This window comes from Mercenaria mercenaria, unplaced genomic scaffold, assembly GCF_021730395.1.
Source record: "Mercenaria mercenaria strain notata unplaced genomic scaffold, MADL_Memer_1 contig_1867, whole genome shotgun sequence".
NCBI lineage: Eukaryota > Metazoa > Mollusca > Bivalvia > Venerida > Veneridae > Mercenaria > Mercenaria mercenaria.
The window spans coordinates 34,364-48,048 of NW_026459879.1; positions in this window are offsets into that span (position 1 = coordinate 34,364).

Sequence of the window (13,685 nt, forward strand, 5' to 3'; positions counted from 1 at the left end):
CCGATACTAGTAATTTGAAAGAGATTATGAAAGGTTGACAAGACTTGGATGAAAACAAAGATGTTGAGACAAGTGGAATAGATCTCAAGAGTTTAGTTGTTGAAATCAAAGAATTCGAGGAAACTGAAGGTGAACCAGATCAAAGCTCTAATGGAACTGAGAGTTCGCCAGTGTTGGACACTTCTTTTACAAAAGATGTTTGACCCCCATTTGACATTGAGAATGAAAAAATTTCATCAGTGACGAAACTTTTTCGTGTTACAGCCTGGTGCTTAATATTCATATCTGGAGTTAAAAAGAAAACCAAAGAAAGTGTTACTTAACAGAGGAAGAACTAGAAAATGCGGAGAAATTGTGGGTAAGATATGTACAAAAGAAGCTTTTCTCAGATACGATAGAATCCATTATCGCTGTTTATTTCTTCAGGCGTACCTCTTGTTGTTATAAATCGCGTCAAACATTGGAGTTAGAAACGGTGGTCATATCTCTCACTATCTCTAAGTGGATCGCTCTAGTGGTTAGACATGTAAATAAGCATATCCACACTTTACTAGTCACTTTGTCCTCCCTAATGTAGACCGGACGATGTCCTAAGGATTGACACCAGTGCTGTGTTGATGACTGTTGATAAACCAAAACCAGTTGACAGATTTGAGCGATTTTTTACAATTGCAGATACAGACATGTTGAACATACAAAAACTGTTTAATTAGCTTCCTGAAAGTTAATAATGTGTCAATGAACTGTTGTTGTACATCGTTTAGATTTGCGTTTAGACTTTAGTTACATTTCACCAGTTGCTAGTTGCTTTTAATTTTTAAACATGAAACGACTGTGCTTTAATATGTTAAAAAAAGTTTAAATTGTTTGATTAATCATTAGCAAGACAGCCCGATTTATGTATCGACGATCAATGGTTTCTTCGATGTAGTGGTAGATTTGAAAATGCCGAACTCACTGAAAGTGCTAGATACCCCATTCTATCTCATCAAATAATTCTGCCTTGTGGTATATTTCAAACACTCGCAGAAATTAGAAACGTATATTGGATTATACTTAGCCACCGGAATTGAGTTTTGCCTCTCAGCATCTTCGTCTCCATGAACTTTATTTCAACTGTATTGTCCGATTTATCGGTATCAATGATTTCACCGGTATACCAGTTGTTCTCATAAATGGCTGCAACGTAATTGCTGGTTTTTATTGGTCTATTTAAGGAATATACCCTTGGCATTTTACTTGCATTTCAACAATATTCATGAGAATAATAGTAGCATGCAGAACGATTTTTCCATGAAAATGTGAAACGAAAAGTACTGCTGTAAGTATCTGAAGCTGTGAAACTTGTTTCAATAAATGCAAATAAGACGAAAATATTACTTGTGTTAGAATTAAGATGTTTTAAAGCTATATTGACTGTAAAGATTATTTCATTTGATACCTTTTAACAAGAAATAACGAAATAAAGCAAGATATAAGCTTTTTAAACATCTCTGTTGCCATGGTTTCTTGGAAAATTAAGAAAAATAGGGTACCATGTAAAGTGCTTGGTATTTTGCTTATACTATTACACAAATATTCCATGTTGGTAATTAACTGAACTGCACTGAAGCCGCCGAAAAATCATACATGTTTGTTTAGAAATGAGAGAAAAATGCGTTATCATTGAAACACGAGCCTCGCGACATTAATTATCAATTATGCTGACCTGTACAGATAACAATGAAACCGAAGTACACTGAAAAGTGTTCAATATCCGTATTTTCCTTCTTCTTTCAATAAAAATACTTTTGGAGGGTCATGTACCTCAAACCTGGATAATAATGTACTTGAAGGGAAAAAACTCCACTTTTTAACAGTGTTTCAGTCATGTAACGGCGGATAGTTAACCTAACCAGTGTTCCTGGATTCTGCACAAGTACAAACCTGTGCTCCGCAAGTAACTACCGACTTCATCAGAAGTGGAGGACGAATGATTTCAGACACAATGTCTTTTATCAAATCGTCATGGAGATCATAGGCCTTGCCCGAGGATTGAAACTGCGACCACATGACCCATAGACCCTACTGCGCTAAGCCGGCGGATGATTTATGAATTGCTGTTTAGATGTCAAACATTTATCTCTAATTTAATATGAGTGAAATACTATACTGCAGATAGATAAATTGTTTTGGATGTTTTAGTTTGTATCCAGAGTAGGAGAATTAGCTAACGTAATTTGACTGTATTCCTTTTCAAAAAACGAGGCAGTAAGTACATGTATCCAATTGTCTGAAACAGTATTAACATTGTTAGAAATTGACCCATCCTCAATGATGACCTCCATCGAAATGGTTTTCTTTCTTGATCAAGTAATACCTGTAGATTTCTTGTATAAATCCGACTTATTTACAGATTCAGAGAGCAAATCTGCTTTGAGGAAATTCAATGCGTCGCTAACATTTTTTAACTTTCTTGTTTTCAAGAGCGTCTTGCACCAATAAGTATTATTTTAATGCTTTTTTTGCAGAAGTATTATTACATTTCAACTAAATACGTTTGGCCTGAAATTGACACTTTATTCCACAGATCAGACTGGTGCTCACTCAACCAGGCTTTACTAACTTGTCTTTTCTCCCCGACTGTAATCTTTATACATGAACCAGAAAATACTCCTTAATGATTAAACTTATCATGCATCTCATTTTTCAAAATTGTACAAATATCAGTGAATGCATGATTAAAATCAGATTGTACTCATAGGCTCTAACTTACACACTTTATCATGAAGTCGTTTAACCACATTATTAGATTGCAAGAAATTTTTAGGAGCAGTCTGAAGTTGGAATCACTCATAATAAGCTGCACTGTAATGTAAACGAAATGAATCAGAATCTGGCTCACCTATAAAATCGTTCTTATGACCAGATATATCAAACTTCCAAAAAGATAATAGATAAGTTACAGCTGTCATTTTGCGTTTTCTGAGTTAAGATCGCCGTACCCTATGGTAAAAACGTTCATCTGTATATTTTCTTACATAAATATTTACAAAAATTTATATTCTATTGAATTATATACAGAATATACGAAATTCTATGGGGGGTTTTACTGCAAAAAATTGCTTCTATCGGCGGCATCGTCGGTGTTATCAATGTAGACAATAACCCGCACCGCACACATCCCCTACGTTAATGAGTTAAACTATTTGTTATTCATTTAAATTCAAATTTATAAACTTTTTATTGTATTAGAGTTCATTGATGCTACATTTGTTGTTACCTGATCTGTTACATTGTTTTAGTTCTAAAAGAAAAATGTACTAATTGAAATACACGTAGGTTTAATATGTGTATTTACCTATTTCAAAATATTGAAATATTGTTGTTTTACTCATAATTTGTTCTAGAAACATGTTAAATAACATGAAAATATAAATAAATCAAAGCATTTACCTTTCACAAGCACTATAAATGTGTGACCGAGCATTGGTTCGTATCTGGTGAAATTAGTGGTGTTTGACCTTAGTTGCACCGCATTTATTTTACTCCGAAATCTGTGATCAATCAGGCGCTTGATCACTTGACCTATTTTCTACAATGGTGTACTGTTTAGGTAGCAGGGTACACTTAGATTCGAAAATTTTGGGCACGGACAGTCTTACATGTAGCGAGTCGCAATATTGCACTTCCCTTATGAGCAGAATCAGGGTGGCCATTTTATAAATTGCGTGCATGTTTTGTGCTTTTAATTAATGGCAAGATCAGGATTCTCATACAAGAATAAAGAAAGTTATCAAAACGAAAGTTTTACACAATCCATGAAAAATAGCATGCCAAAATCATCAATTTGGCACCTTTTGAACAATGCCCAATTTTATTGCATTTCTCAATTTAATAGTCCTTACTGAACTTCTGGATATAAACGGAATGGGGGCCCATCCAGCTCGTTTCTTCATAAAATAGCGAAAACGTTCCCGAGTATCAATCAACAAGCACATCTCTAACCCTTCCGTGTTTTGAATTTTCCGCGAAAAGATGCCTCATTGATTCATACAAAGCTACAGCAGTTAGTTTTGCAACTGACATCAGAATTTTACATGTGTCGGCTGTATAAATTCTCTAAAGAATTAAAGTCATTATCTCTCACCTTAATTTACAGACATCCAAATTCACGAAGTTCTAATTATTTCAAATATTGACGGGGGCCAAAATTCGAAGTGTACCCTGCTACCTTTAAACACGATTCTGATCGAAACTGAACAACTTCAGTAAAACAGTATAAGCTATAATTAAATGTAATGAAAATGGCCGAGCATTGGTAACTTGACTCTACTTATTAGACTCACGGAAACAGTTATACACACTAACTTGTGTAAGTTTTGTATTACACTCCTGCTTTTTAGAAACGGTTATATCGACCGCCTCGGTAGCCTAGTGGTAGAGCGTCCGCTTCGAGTGCGGGAGGTCGTGGGATCGATCCCCGCCCGCGTCATACCAAAGACGTAAAAAATGGTACTAGCAGCTTCCTCGCTTGGCGCTCAGCATTAACACCCTTGTTACCCAGATAATACGAAATGATATGATAATTCCAAAATACTACAAACTGGATGAACTGTCAAACTTGGTAAGGACATTGTTTATTTCAATATTTTCTAATTACTCATTCTGATCGTTTAAAGTGTTATAACTGATTCAAAATAGTTTACAAGCTGTACCATTTGCACTAAACAATTTGCATATGGGGCATATTATTCACTTTGGAAACCCTTTAACAATGTTTACATTTTGCTTTTGAGAACGAGTTTGGCGATTCAAACCGTTGTCAACCTCATTTAATGGACTTTCGGTAATGAATGTTATTTTGTAATTTTCAATTAATATATAAACAATGATATGAACATGTTAGGAAGTTTTTATCTTAGATCAAATAACCCAAATTTACAAATATATAAGCATATGTATTAGTCGATGGATACTGACCAAAGTGTTCACAGAAATTTCGAAGATAAAGCCCAAAATGTTATATGGATAATAGTCAACATTGTAAACTGACACGAAAAAGAAACGCAACAAGTATTGTAATAGTCAATATTTATAACCTACTGATGTTTAGCCATACAAATTTATATGTGTAATCAAAGTAAACATAACAGAAAAAAAAATTATCATCAAAAAATGAATATCGTCTGAGATATATTTCTTTCCATGCTTCAACGTCAGTGCAGTCAATAACGCGTATAGCCACCATTTCTCTGTATGACAGTCTATACAAGGGTGAACTTGAAGGTGGAATTTATTGTTACCCATACTATGACTCTGCCACCATTGTACGGATAAACCTCACGCACACAGTTATTTGCGAAACGTTCGTTGCGGCGTCTGTATATTCTGACCTATCCGTCAGCATGATGGAGATTAAATCTTGATTCGTCGCTAAATACAACAGTTCCCCACTGACGTCGCCGGTTATTTAGAGCCCAGCGTTGCTTTTCTTGACGATGACAAGAGCCTGACATTGAGTTGGACGACGGAAATGAATCCCGCGTTTACGCAAACAATTTATGACTGTGTCACGGTGAATTGGTCGTCCGGGATTTCCAATTACAACATGTGACGTGGATTGCGACGTCACAAAGCTGTCACGTAAATGACGTTGACGTATCATATTATCTTGGCGTATGCTTGTCAGTCGCGGTGCAGTTGAACGTAGACGGTCGCCAGCTGTTACTGTAAAGTTAACACGTTCAACTAACGTCGAAATTGTTAATTTTGAAACATTGTATCTGTGAAATTCCACCGGTTAAAAGTCCCAAAATTCGATTTCTCTCTGCCATATTTAGCCTTGGTATTTGCATAAGGAATTTAATCGGTGTTGAGTATACTCCTTGTAAATGAGGCAATTTTATGCATCGAGGCGTGTCTGCACTTTTTGGTCATAACAATACTGCGGTAAACACCGAAAATAGCGGTTAAGTCACGCCTAATTGGCGTTGAATTATACACAGCAAAGTTTGTATTGATTCGCCTCGTGGTAAAATAGCACGAGGTTCACGAGCATCTTGTGCTGCGCCATTTAGATGACCGGAAGCGAAATATGGAATATAAGTATTGATGTATGCTCTTAAAACGAAATGGTGAGGAAATATAATTGTTGCGTTTATTTTTCATGTAAGTTTAGTTTGATATTTGCATATGCTGTTCTTAAGGTAGAATTTTGTATATTAGATAAGTATACGCATGAAATGTGGTAACTTATTGCTGTAGCATGCTCAATGCAATGTATTATACACGTGGTCATGGTGTACCAATATGTATACCTAGGTATTCAGAATGTGAAGAGGGTTTACGCTATTAGTGATTATAAAAGGTAGTTGAAAATCAAATACATGTATGTATTTTATATGGAATGTGGAGACCGTGGGGTAAAAAGGGACAGCGGGGAGGGGGGGGGGGGGAATAATACATATGCACATGTGTACTTGATACCAGGAAGTGCAAGTTGTACACTGTGCCTGTTGCCAGCATAAAAATGTTAAGGTATATTCCATGTTTCGGAGAAAAAAGTTCAAACGTCATGAAATCATAGAAAGAACGCATTGTTTTACATGAAAATTTAACAGCGTATAAAACATTTATATTATTCTACAAAACCCTTGTCAATTTACTCATATATGTATTGAATTCCGGAAAGGGACTGCATGGAGGGGTCACACTTCTGGACAGTTCAGCGCCTTTAAAAACTCACCATTTTTTAAAACTCACCATTTTTTAAAAGCTGTTTTATGTCTTCGTTTTGATGCATTTGCAACATCGTGCGAGTGTTTAAACTTTACATAACTAGGTAAAACATCGTTTTTGACAATTGTTTACATTTATTTCTTTACAAATGACATTATTATTTAAAGGGGGAGAACTCATTTAGAATATTTTACGTATCCAACTCTGTGGGACAGAACACTAAAACATGTATTGGACAGATAAATTGTGTTTCAAGATGCTGTTCATTTGCTAATAAAAAATCTATTGTTTTGTGATATACTGCTAAACCTTAACAGGCTCATATCATCATGTTCTTACAAAGTAATTTATCAAAACATGTCCACGCACACAAAACTGGTCAATCTGTTATGGGATGTCAATGAAAAAAATTAATTATGGCTATTATCCCATTTCAAAGACAATGCATGTAGGGCATTATCCATGGTCATTTTTGGCTATTATCCATTTTCATACACAGATCAATATAAATGGTTTTGACATTAAAACGGCAAAAGTAAACAACTTACTGTAAACTATGTCAGATAGTGAAATGGTAGAGTCGTATATACAGTGAATTACAAGCATGAAAAACAATTCTAAATATTTTTTATGATTTTTCAAGCTAAACTTACATGGTTTTTGTAAACTATTTAACATATTGTGTATTGTATTCACAAAAATACAGTAAAATAGTTTGAGTTCCATGGAAACAAATCGCCATCCGTTCTTTTTGCAACATCTGGGGGTTAAAATCACTTATCAAGCCACAGCAACTTATCGAAAAACGTGAAATTTTCAAAATCGTTGATCGGCCATTTTATAGCATGTTGGAGTTATCACATCATTTTGTATTATCCGGGTAACAAGGGTGATTAAGGGGATAGTGCTAGGACTGGTCAGCCCGGTGTCAGTATAATGTGACTGGGTGGGATATCATGCCACGTGTCTACGGCGTGATATTCCAGTGAGGCAGCACTATAAAGTTGAGCACTGTGCTCACTGCTACAAGTAGACACCGTCGTTTATATGACTGAAAAATTGTTGAAAAAGACGTTAAACCCAAACACACACACACAGAGAAACGGTTATATATTTTCATAGAAAATTTATAATATTTTCTTTTAAGGACGCTCGCTACAGTTTCGTTTTTTTTTCTCAATAATAGATTTTGATGAAATGTTTTGTATTAAAAGATCATGTTATGATGTATTGAAAAATGAAATAAAAATACTAGGTCACCAGCTTTGTTTCAATTTAATTTGCCCCTAGATATGGTGCTATTTTAAACATTTTTCAAAATTTCTGTAATCCTAAAGTATCTTTCAGTAAAGTACTATAATCAGCAATAAATTTGATTATCTAAGCATTTTTATAACGGAAAACAATATATCTATTTGAAACATGCTCAGAGAAATCAAAAGAACATAATTTTGTAAAGAAAAGAATACTTGTCCAGCAGACCCAATGGCTATTTTAGCATATTTTTGTCAGTTTTAAGTTGGTACTTCTGCTATTTTATCGAGTTTCACATAATAGAATTTAATCAAACTCTGCACATACCTTTGGTTATGTCTACCTAATCTAAAACAAAAAGAAATTTGATAGGTCATCATATTAGATTTCGCTTAAATCAAATTACAACGAGGTGGGGTGTGGCGGGCATTTATACAACGCAGGTTGGTACGAAATACTATTTCAGTGTTTGAGCAAATGACTTAGAAATATATATATAAAATTATCAAACGGCAGATTTCTTAATAAGCGGATTTTAAGGTGTTTCTGAAGCATTTTGATGGCATAGAACGATGAAAGTTTCTGCCTTTTTTTTAACAAAACCTATAGTTTACGAATGTACGGTACGGGTACGGTACGGGATTAGAAACAGCTGTGACTCAATGCAGAGTTTGATCGCTGGTATAAATAACAGACTCCAGTATATGTCGGATTGAAGCAATTTGAACTAAAAGTACTTTAAATGTATATATTTTGAAACCATGGTGATACTTACCCTAACCTATAGTCAGTATATTATACATTGTGTACATAAAATGCATGCGAACATACAATAATTTGCGAATTTTTGCCGTACGCGACATTAGATAATCACTTCAGGGCATGCGCAGAAGTCCAACCACCAAGTCTGCAGTGAGCTACATAGATCCAAACTGGCACGGTGTTGGGGTAAATATCGACCCGTACGGAAAAACTGTAGCGAGTGCCTTTAATACCTCTCGTTAAATATTTTAGTTTAAGAGCATACACGTTTCAATTCTCTTCAACTATCTCACCTCGTTTATTTCTATTTGAATTACATCTATTTATGAAACTCAGTAGAAACCGTTCATATGCTATTAACCTAGATTTTAATGTCTGGCATGCAACAAAAGTCGTATTGTGTGCCATTGCCTCAATAATTTTGAATATCATATCTTTATCTAAGTTTTAGTATCTCGCATGCCATAACAACGGGATTATATGATTATATCGATACCTTTAAAACAGCTTGTCATTCTTCAGGTTCATTGTAAAAGAAATAATAATCTACGGGGTCTCATTCAAAAGTCTTTATAGGGTATAGAATAGAAAAAGTGGAAGAAAATGTTGCAGGCTCGGTTTGATTGAGCCTGTTCATGGACGGTAGTGGAAATAAACGTGTATTTCATTTCACACCTATATAATTAAAACTACAAACCGATTTGAATTCGAACAGAACACCATCTTATATATGGATATCTGAACGTAAATAATTTAGAAATATACCTATATGAATACACCGAAATGGTTAGTATTTTGGAATCTTCGTTGAAACCTTCCCCGCAAAGATGAGATTCATAGCTAAATTGTTTTTCTGGGTGGTGGTGGACAGTGCAACACCACTCATACCTAATATCACCGTATAAAAGAACATTGGGTGGACCTAGTAATCAAAACCACCAGAAATAATACCAGCACAAATCTTAAACACAAGATGTGTGCGACACTTAACGGCAATTGTCTTGAATTCAATTCTATCACTGGTCATATATTATAATTCGATTTCGAGAGTCAAAGTTTGTATAAAATTGAACTTGGTAGCGGCTTTAGCACTGATTTTGCTCTGATTCAAAAGCATAAATTCATTTTGTTTCCTTTATGAACTGTACAAAATCTGTTTTAATGCATCGTTAGTCTAATGCTTTGAGAAATACCTGCAAACCCTTTTACAATTATCAGGTTTATAGAAACTTTTGACTCCTTGTATCGTTTTGCTATTATACAAAAAAGTGTGAAATTAACCGTACCTTTATGCCATTTGAGTCTTTTAAATTAGCTTTTATGAATCTTATTCAAATCATAATAACCCGTCCGCTTAGTTCAGTAGGTAGAGCGTCGTTCTTCGGATCGTTGGATCGTGAGTTCAATCCTCGGGCGGTGCGTATGTTCTCCGTGACGATTTGATAAAAGACATTGTGTCTGAAATCATTCGTCCTCCACCTCTGATTCATGTGGGGAAATTGGTACTTACTTGCGGAACAGGTTTGTACTGGTACAGAATCCAGGAACACTGGTTAGGTTAACTGCCCTCCGTTACATAACTGAAATACTGTTGAAAAACGGCATTAAACCCAAAACAAACAAAACAAACAAACAAATTATAATACTTGTGCCGTAAAAGACAGACATGTTCAGATAAATATTTTCACCAGTTTTCGTGCATGCAGACTGAAACCGAAAGCGGAAACCTATCATTGTACCTTATTTTCTGGCAGTGAAATATGGTATGTTAAGGTCAGAGGGAAGTAACAAAAGAGGCCTCTGATTGGTTGAAAAAGTATATGGTATTCCGCAGTGTATATCTACCATGTAAATTGATCTTCCATTGGTGCAAAATATTTTGGAAGTGTTTGAAAACTATCTGATTTCATAAAATAAAACTGTAATCCATGATTACTGACTAAAATAATATGAAATGATGCATTTTGTGTGAGAAATGTGCATGTTCTATCAGTAGGGCATTATCATGAAAAATGAAAAAAAAGTCTCTGCCGGACTATGGGTAATCGAGTTCAAAGAGAAAAAAGTGCCCAAAAGTGATGGTCAACTATATATATATATATATATATTATATATATATATTATATATATATATTATATATATATATATATATATATATATATATATGTTTTTCGATAGTTCTTGGATTGTTCTTTCAGTCTGAGTAGGTGGCATCAAAAGTTTAAATGTTAGGAAAGGCCCATGACCAGAAACATTACAATGTGGGCCTATGGAAATTTAATTGTTTCCCTATGACCTAAATTTAGGCCAGAGGGAAGTAACCAACGAGGCCTCAGATTGGTTGAAAAAATATATGGTATTCTGCAGTGTAGATTTACCATGTAAAGTGATCTTCCATTGGTGCAAAATATGTTGGAAGTGTTGAAAACTATCTGATTTCATAAACTAAAACTGTAATCCATGATTACTGGTTAAAATAATATGAAATGATTTATTTTGTGTGAGAAATATGCATGTTCTTAGTCAGTAGGGCATTTTTATGAAAAATGAAAAAATTCACTGCCTGACTATGGGTAACCGAGTTCAAAGAGAAAAAAGTGCCCAAAAGTGATGGTCAACATTATCTTGACGTTTTTCGATAGTTCTTGGATTGTTCTTTCAGCTTGAGTAGGTTGCATCAAAAGTTTAAATGTTAGGAAAGGCCCATTACCAGAAACATTACAATGTGGGCCTATGGAAATTTAATTGTTTCCCTATGACCTTAAGATTACAAGTGATGTTACTACTGAAGCACTACAAATGTACTTCCTTTTCGTTATTTGTGTTACTTGTTAGTTATCATTTATTTATAAGTTATGATTTCTTTACATTAAGTATCATTTCAAAAGAGCTTAAAAGATTTTAAGGTCTTGGCAGATAGATAATTTTCTTTTACTAAAAAATAACATAAGTTTTCATTAGTATAAGTGAACGTCAAATGACAACAAGCGTTTCATAATCTACCTAACTTATGATCAAATAAGTGTCGTCTTGCCGGTATTTGAATTTACAGATGCGCGGTGGGATTACAATGTATATTTTCATTGATGTCACGGAATAGTAAACCTTTAGTGTATTTGTGGTCGATAATTCATTCATGAAAATAGTAAAACATGTCATGCAATATCCCCCGCTTTAACGAAACTTTTTTCATAGTAAATAGGATACCAGGTCCAACCTTGTATCAGTCTTAGTTAAATTTCCCTTTTCTCTAATTCTGGCAAGAATTACATAGAATGCAATGATATAGGAAGAGTTCTGAATACTGATTTTATCTTAAATGATTTTTATCTTATGGCCAAAAGAATTTGCATCGGAGTGATAATATAAAAGACCTTATTTGTAGGCAGAGGAAACAGATGTCAATAAAATTGCACCTTTACTAATCCTACCTGCTCTGTATTACAAAAGTGCATGTATTGTGATAGTTTGATACAAGCAAAACTGTGCTATCTGCACTACTAAATACTTACTGGTATTTAATTTTATTATCGGCTTGTTAAAAATTGTTTTTTAACATAAGTGAGCTAACAAAGTCATATGGAGAAGGTTTTATATCACACAAATAATATATATATGAATTAATCCTAAATGATTATGTTGTGCATAAAGGTGTGATATTGTGTCTTAAACTCAGTTAGGTAATTGCAAGAGAAAAGGTAAACGAATATATTTAGTGGCCTAAGGCTTTGCGGATCAAAGCGAATAATTCAAATTGAATATTAAAATTTATATTATCTATATAAACATACCGTTCTTAAATGTTACATTTGTAAAATCATTTGTTATTTCAAGGACTAAAAAATCAATTTCTAGACATTATTGGGTCTATCTCAGTAACATGTATTTGTGAAATAAGAGGAAAAAAAATAAGTATAATTAAGAGAAGAGGTTCGAGGAAATTCGCTGTCAGTATATTCTGAAGTGAAAAAAGGGACTGGGAATGACATAAGCTTAAAATAAAAAGGAAATCGTAGTCAGTGTGATTTCAAGATGAGTATTCTATTTATAGATCTTTTCTGTAAGATAAAAATATGTTTCCAGATGTTCAACGGGACAGAAAGATATTATTGTTAAAGACAGGTTAAACAATCATATCAATTTTTGGAAAGCCATTGGATCGAGTGCGAATAAATTTATTTTAGATACTGTGTTTTGTGGATACAAAATTTTATTTTTCCAAGTATTATGCATATCTTGTATTGGTAATACGTTTTCTATTTCAAAGTCAAATTATAATGTAATGCTTCATGACAGTGTTTGCCGATAGAAATTGTCTGTGAATATTTCTAACAAGATTTGCTTGATTCGGACTGTTAAGGTACAGCGAGCCCCGTTACAAATTTTAGAGCGGTTTGGTTCTGTTCTTAATAATGTAATGTAGCAAGGGACCCTCTTACATATATAGATATAGTACACTGTTACCCGTAACTAAATATAGTGGTCATATACCGATAAAAGATAAACAAAACAGCAGACGACGTCTTCTACAAACCACTATTAAAATACAGGTAAAAACTCAGTCTAGTTATAGAATAACCACTAAAAATTATTCCTTTTCTTAATCCTGTTTGATTACATGCAGAAATCATATTCTAGGCTGATTATTTACGCTAAAACTTGGTCTCAAAATAAGTTGGTTCGTACTCAGTCATTTCGACCCTGAGGACGAATCGTATGGGTGCTTGATTACGGTCGGTATCGACAAACGCTTTACTACTGGTTCCAATACTGGTACCCGGTACAAGCTATATAAGGACCTGCGGAACAGCTGACTGATCAGAATCGGTCCGACTGTCGTAGTGTCCACATCGTCAGAAATATTATATAAAATAATTATATTAAATTACAGAACGCCTATTAGGATCTTGTCTCTTAGGCTTGACTTCTATAGGTTTTCTGATTCCTG